We start from the raw sequence: 8,146 nt of genomic DNA on the forward strand, positions 1-8,146 counted from the left end.
TATAGCGTTTGAATTAAAAAACTGAATTGATGTCATCTATGTATTATTAAAGTATAAAATGTATCGAACACTATAAGATAAAAAGCATTTTGAAGTCGCTAATATTGTTAGGGACTTCTTGCACTCGTAATTTCAGTACTTTATATTCGCATATGATTCGCACAATTATATATTTATACTCCACGTAAAGCTACAGATATGTGCCGTGTTTACCGCCATAGCGTCATAGTTCTAACTTCATACGAAATAATAATGTACCTCTTAGATATCATACACGTGTGTTTCTACGTATGTTTCTTGCTTGTATGAGAACAGGAAGTTTACATGAAATGATCGATTAGCATTGAACATTATCCAGTTTCCGATTCATGCACAGAGGCTCGTTACAAGACTATATAGGTCATGTACATATGAATATTCATTGCCAGTTGTTGAAATCGGGTTCCTTATCTGGTTCCCTGGTAAATATCATAAGCGACCCAAAGATCGCTACAATGTACCTCTTTTTAAAATATCATACACATGTCTATGAGTGCTTTTTTTTTTCCTTGTATGAGAACGGGAAGTTTACAATTAGAGATGAATTGATCGGTTAGCATTGAATTTATGTAATATTACCCAGTTTCTGATTCAAACACAGGGCTCGTCACAATTTACCATATATAGGTCATATGTATTATCAGGACCCCGATATACATGTATACCCGTTTTAATGTAAGATGCTCTTTCTCCAATATGTTTAAACAACGAACATCAAAATTGAAGTTAAAATCCGCTCAATCTTCATGTGTAACTTCATGAAGCAAAACACCAAATGTTTGTTAATGTTGCATTCTAATATGATGCACTGTTTATAACAGAAGAAACGAGCTTGTTATTCTAAAGATATTGCATAAAGATATAAACTACACGTTATGTGGTGGGTAGTAAAATATATTTAATGACATGTTAATTAATTTAATAATTTCTATGTTCGCATCTAAGTTACATTACTTAGAATCAGTTGGTCGAATCGTCATTAAGACGTTCATAACTTTACATTTTTTATTTGGCTGTGTTAACTCTCTAAAAAGATTTCTAGCCAACTTTTTTCATCCTAAGAGCAGGGTAGAGTTTTGTTGATGAGATAGTATCAACACATTTGAATTCATTTCTTTGAAGCATATGTTACTTCCGAAAACGTAAATTAAAACTGAAAATCTAATTATGAAGAGAAAAATATGATATAATACAATATGATTAAATCAAAGATGGGACCTTACATATATGATTATATGACCTTCTATTTAATCATTCTTGACTCGGAAAATGGTTAAACTTTTGTGATCAAAAGTGATTAACCTTGCTCAAATAATTACAAACCTTCCGCATTTAATGTTTAAATGCTTTTAATCTGAATTTTAAGGCATCTAAACTGTCATTAAAATAAGACAGTTAACGATTCTATAGCATTAGATCAAAATTAGTGCCTTAATGATGCTTCAACCATGTGATGATTTATACGCACACTTATTTAAAAAAAAATATTTTAACGAAATTAACTTCGTCAGAAATAGTCCTACACAATTCTAGTGCACTTGTTTAAGTTATTTTTCAAAAAATTTTAGCAGAGAATCTTAATTTTTTTTATTTAAAATGTATACTTGGTCAAACCAGGTTTTTTCATATAAGAATAATGAATAAGTAAACAATAACGATGTTTATTTCTAAAAGACTAATAAATGAATTTGGTTTGGGGAGTGTGGTTTTTAATAACGATATTAAGCCATGTTATACACAACAAACAGCTTAAAGTCAACCAACCAATCAGAAAGCGTTTCACAAATCAAATTAAATTATTTGTACATAAAATGGTCACAGTCACTGACTTAATCTATTAATTCTGTATAATGATGTTTTTGTTAAATGTAGGGGCAATACCGATTTGTTTTAGCTCATTGACTTGAGAAATTTTAGTGTATACGTGCAGCATTTATGCTATATGTTCTTCAGGTTAAACTTAAAGAAGGCAAGAAGATCCATGAAACATCGAACATATTTAAATTTACATTGGAGCCAATTAGTTATTAGGACTAACATATTAGTGTTGTGTAGTAAAAAAGCGACGTTTTGAATTGGAGAAAAAAATCTCAAACTTTGTTTTATTCTTAAAGGATGTGAGTATTTCGTTGTATAGACAGTATGAACAAGTTTTGAGTTCTATTTATGAAACATATGCTTGTTTGGGAAAAAATGAAACCGAAAATCAAAATACGAGTTCCAAGTATAAGAAAGGACAGGCAACAAAATAATAGCCTTGTATCAATTAATAGAGGATCCAGGTCGATTTCTGGTAAGGTTGTGCATGATAAAATTATTGATCCCATCAAGCATGAAGATAGGGGTAGGGAATGTGAGTTAACTTGTGATCATAAATCAATATTCGGTGCATAATATTTTAGAAACACTAATTTACTCCACTTTCTTAATGTATAAAATTATTCATCAAATAAATTAGATTTAAAAGTCCTTGGCACTTGAACATAATTAATTTAACTAAATTAAATGATTATACAGTTGCTTTTCTCATTTCTACAGCTACTCGGAATCAGCTTGGAGACCTTGGTTTACATGTATGATTATGTAAATACCATGATCGTGTAAATACCATACTACCAATCATATAATAATGAACAAATTGATATGCTGTGAATATGTTCCAATGAGTAATCTCCTATACTTATGATTTAAATATTTGTTGACTTGGAGGATAGTTGATTTTATATGATTAAGAGTTACGATAAATTTACAATAAATAACTAAAAACCTCCCACACAAATGTTTTAATTTTAATTGTTAATGCATCTAAATTTTCATTTCAATAAAAACGTGAATGATTCTACACTTGGTCAAAATTTTAGTGTCTCAGTGATGTTTCCTCCATGTAGAACTGAACAGGTTATTTTCACTCACACTATCATATTTTTAAAAGACAATTGAAAGAAATAAAGTTCGTCAAAACATCAATATATATAGTTCGGGATCCAGGACTAGTATATATTCATAAACTAGAATGACTGAACTGATTTATCGCACACCAACATACATGTACGTATACGAATATACATTTTGCCTACGAGACACCGGACAGAATTAAATTAACCATCCCGGGGATGCATCAATACTTCAATGTCTACGCAAAAGTGTTCTGGTTGGCACCTCTAATATACCATCCATATTGTGATATTTAGGCTATATTTATTTAGGTTAGTGAGTGGGTTTTGACGGCCGACAATGTATTACAAGATTAAACAATTTTCAACAAAGCAGGTGTTTTATATGTGCGATAATCATTTAATTTCTTCATTGTGCTTTCTCTTGTGTAATGGTTTGTACAACTGGTGAGAAGTCTCTGTAACAACGATGACTGGTGAGAAATTGGAATAGTCTCTGTAACAACGATGACTGGTGAGAAGTTGGAATAGTCTCTGTAACATCGGTGACTGGTGAGAAGTTGGAATAGTCTCTGTAACAAATTCTGAAGATTCCTTCCCCTCTGATTGGAGGTTGTGCAAAACCAGTACATAGACTCGCTCATTATAAAAGCAAATCCAAAAGGCTAAATCTTTTATATTTCGAGTAAGGCTAAATCATTTATCTTTGAGTAAGGCTCAATCATTTCCCTTTAAGTAAGGCTAAATTATTTTCATTTTGAATAATGTTAACTTATTTTCCTTTTCAGCAAGGCTAAATCATTTTTCAGTCAGGCTCAATCATTTCACTTTTGATTAAGGCTAGATCGTTTCTCTTTTGATTAAGGCTAGATCGTTTCTCTTTTGAGAAAAACAATCAAAACATCTTGTGGTCTTTATAGGGACCACCTTCGTCATATAAATCTTTACCTTGTTGAAAGCATGTCGAATTAGGACTAAAGGTAGTCTTTGATTATGATCAGCTTATTGAGTCATGTATATGATACTCCTAACTCTGCAAGGCAAATCAATGAAGATTGATTTTTAAATAACCCTTAGTAAGGCGTTTCAAGACTTCTCCCATTGCGAGATGAAGAAATTTGACCCACAGGCTATATATTCCTCAAAACCTTTTTTTCAAAATTGAAGAGGCTATTGGAAATGCTTGAATCATGTGTAACCTCGTGTATAACAGACATTGTTGTAGATGATCTCATAGTCTTTCGATTTCTAAATTGCCTTAATTCCTGCCGGTGTACTTGACTAAGTTTTGTTTCAAATCCTTGTAGATGACCGGCAAAAAGACAAAAAATTAAATTAATGATGAGAAAATTTATACGAAAATTTTAAAGCTAAAGAGTTAAAGCTTCGAGGAAATTGAATCCCAAGATTAGTGTCCAGATAAATATTTAACAGGGAAATGATGTGTTACCGATTTAGGACATGCTCACATTTGCTTATACTTCTAAGCACATGCAAGCATAATATGTTTTTGGATTAAATTTAATGATCCAGGTAAGCTTACAAAGCTCTGTGGTCAAACAATGTTTATTGCTATCAAAATTGCAAATAAATCAATAAATAAAATTTGTTTGTTGGTGTTGTGGGTTATTCGAAGAAAGGTCTTATTGACTTTTTATATACTCCATGATAATAATAGTGTACTCTCATAGATAACGTTCTCTCGGTTATTTTAAAACAGCAGTAAACGGCGTAAATGATTCTTGGAAAATTACCTCAACATACAGGTCAATAAAAAAAGTAGCAATCCTGGCATGCCAACTATCACTTTTGACTAACAGACGTTTACTCAATTTCAATATTTTCTTATTTATAAAAGAGCCTTAATTGGAAGCACAGTACTCGCCTTTAGCCATTAGTTCGAAGCCTGGGGCTAGTAAACTGATTCTGGTAAGTAAAATGTTGAGTACTTTTCTTGTTTCGGGCTAGTCGAATCTTATACAGGCCTCTATTATTCGGCTTAGTCGTTGAGGATTTTGTAGGAACGGACTGGAAGCATAATGGTTTGTCTGTTACTTTCTTGTTTCTCGCAATGTCTACTACAAACAGTATGGTAGCTGTTATTTAAATAAGAATTTCCTCCTCTGAAGTTCTAGTATATTTACCAGTAAACTTAGGTTTCTCAGGGTTGGAAATCCCGTAAAGATTTTTTAAACCCTGAATTCACTCTTTCATCAGATAATGCATTTCTAGAGAGAATACCCTGTTTAGAACTACAATATTCTGTTCATCAGCAGTCTAATTAAGATAACATCTACTGCCTGACTTCACTTCTTGGTGGATCCAAAGCTTTTCTTCCATCTACGGACAGATCAGCAACCGTCACATTGGTTGATAATTAGATGAGCACTGCTTTGATTTTCTCTATACAGATCTGCTCTCATGACAGACAAAGGAAATGTGACACAACACACGAAATTAATCGGTACACACATCAACAAGAAGTTCAAACTCTACCAATATTTATGTAGCACTGTACTATTTATTTCCCATAGGCGACCATAGTGAAACTTTTGAAAAATTCACACCTTTAAAACAATGACGGAGCTATAAACTGACTTTTTTCCAGTAACGTCTTTATTTTCTTAACTAACATTGCGATCAAAGTCATAGCAAAGCCGTCTCGATTCTTTGGTATTTAAGCAGATGATGTTTGGGGTCAAAGTTCCCCCCTTTTTCTGAGAATGGCACATGAATTTTAAAAAATCATGATATTTATAAAAAAATGGTTTTCAAAAAATATAAGACAATTTTTTAAAAATATAATAATGTTAGAGCCTGGAATTAATAAAACATTTTGGGTATAAGCACAATTTGTCCAATCACAGTGTCCGGAAATATTTACTTATAATAAGTAGGGTACACAAAAGGCCAACCTAAAATAATGAGAAATAGTACCGTTCTACCTTTAGGCGAACTCCAGTGCTCCTGAAGGGTCATCAGTTCCGTTTTCCGGCAAGACACGTGATGCGTTGCTCGGTGAAACTCGTTCTAGAGAAAGAAGATGATTATCTATGTCAGATGGAGGTTTTTCGTCATATTGAAAGCGGACATTTAATGTCGGTCAATCTGTCGTTTTGACGGTTGTAGAACGTTTGGGTGAAGACCTTAATCTTAAACTTTCATATAGAGTAAATGTATAAGCTGCATTTAGACCCATTTAGTGCCGTATCTAGAATGTCATTGTAATGGTTGCAATTTACGTAAGAGTTATGAAAAAACCCATTCTCTATGTAGTTGAACAGGATAGTCGACAAGGTGCTATTGGGCTATATTTTTTCAATATTCTACTTAGATATGATTTCATGGTCTGTATATATAACCTGTGTAGCCCTAGATTAAACGAAATTATTACAAAGAATCTATTTTAAAATACAGCAAGGGTTTTTTAAAAAGCCAATGTCATTGCAATTATACTCTACCGTGGTAAATGACGTCTCTTTACGAGAAATTCAAATTCAAAAGCAAATGGGTCTACAGCATAATCTCACAACATAACTCTCAGTGGCAGAACCAGAGAGGTGCAAAGGGTTGGCATCCTCTTTTTATTGGAAAATTTGTCATTTCCATGTGCAAAATTGACCAAAAAAAATGGCAAATAATGTCCTAGCATCCCCTTTTTTCTGAGGAACCCCGGATAGCACCCCTCCTTTTCAAAGTGTCTGGATCTACTCCTGACTCTTCTCCTCTCAGTAGTATATGGGAAAATCTTGCCATGACACTTTAGTGCAGAACCACATGGCAAATATACAAACTCGTTGCTGTAGTGTTTGATATTGGCCATCATAGACTGTTTAACTAGTCGGAATACAAGCGAATCCACTTTCGGTCACAATAGTAGCCACCAATTATGGCCATGATGTTAACAATCTTGGCCAAATACTACACCACAAATCGATCATAAAAAAATTCCTCTATATTTCCAGAATAATTGTATATAAATAATTCTTCCAATATACTTTTACAATTGTAAATCTAATCTTTTGTTCGAATTGCAGGATATTAACATCTAAGAATACAAAACAATATCTATTGGACTTATATATCAATGACCGAACAAGTGAGCTCGAGGAAGAAATATTTATGAGTTGGTGGGTGAGTAATTTCCTTGACTCTATTACAAATCAGTTCTCATGACTGTCAATAGTCTCAAATACAACATCTAATTGTAATATCTGAATATTTCACAGACCCTTTACGGCGATAAGACCACAGTGAAAAACATATCATCGCCCTTGCAGATAAAGCAAATCGGTCATATCTTCCTTTACACAGGAAATTATTTTTATAAGATTTTGCCGCTGCCCTACCCAATTGTCATTCTCTGCTCAACCTCCAAAGTTCTAAGTTATGTAATCTTGGTATTCCTAGGGTGTCCATCGAAGGTCTACTTTAAACATTTTGGTGGCCTTTGTCATGTCTAATATGGACTTTGAAATTCGACGTTGCCATTCTTTTCAAAGGCATCCTACAATACGTAAACTGGACAATGCCTTTATGTTACTCAAGCAACAATTGAGGGTCAACAAATATACAACTTATTGAATTATCATGATTACTTGATGGCACATACAATCTCTCTGAAAAAGGTAAAATTGAAAATCAAATCTTTCGTTTTCGCTTTAATCGATATATTCAATGCCAGACTTTTGGGTTTTTTTTTTTTTTTTGGTTTCTTTTTTAGTTTTATTCTTTGTTTTGTTTTGTATTGGTTTATTGTTGTTTTTGTTTTTATTTTATTTCATTTTTTTTATTTTGTTGTTGTTTATTTCGGGCTGTTCTTGATTTGTTTTCTTTTTAAATCATAAACCCCTCCCCACAAAGTATTTTTCTACCTTTCTTTTTTGCCCCATCATGTAAAAAAATGAAGCTTTGTTTATCAGAGACGCATGCTTACTTTCTCGTAGTTATTTCGCTAATATCTACATTTTTTTCGAGAAAGAGAAACTGAATTGCTTGTAAAGGCTCAGAGGGCTCATTGTTCATACTCAAATCTTTGATTCCGATCCTTTACAGAAATTAATTTCTAGTGTTGGTCCATTGAATCTATTTTATTGTGGCTTGTAAACATTATTCGGTGGTTTTTTTTGTTTTTGTTTTTGTTTTTTTGTTTTTTTTTTTTTGGTTTTTTTTATTTTCAGTGTTCGTTGTTCTAATCTCATCTAGAGATTCAG

The sequence above is a fragment of the Perna viridis genome, chromosome 5 (assembly GCF_037379345.1).
Source record: "Perna viridis isolate PV_CMFRI_1.1 ecotype Kerala chromosome 5, ASM3737934v1, whole genome shotgun sequence".
NCBI lineage: Eukaryota > Metazoa > Mollusca > Bivalvia > Mytilida > Mytilidae > Perna > Perna viridis.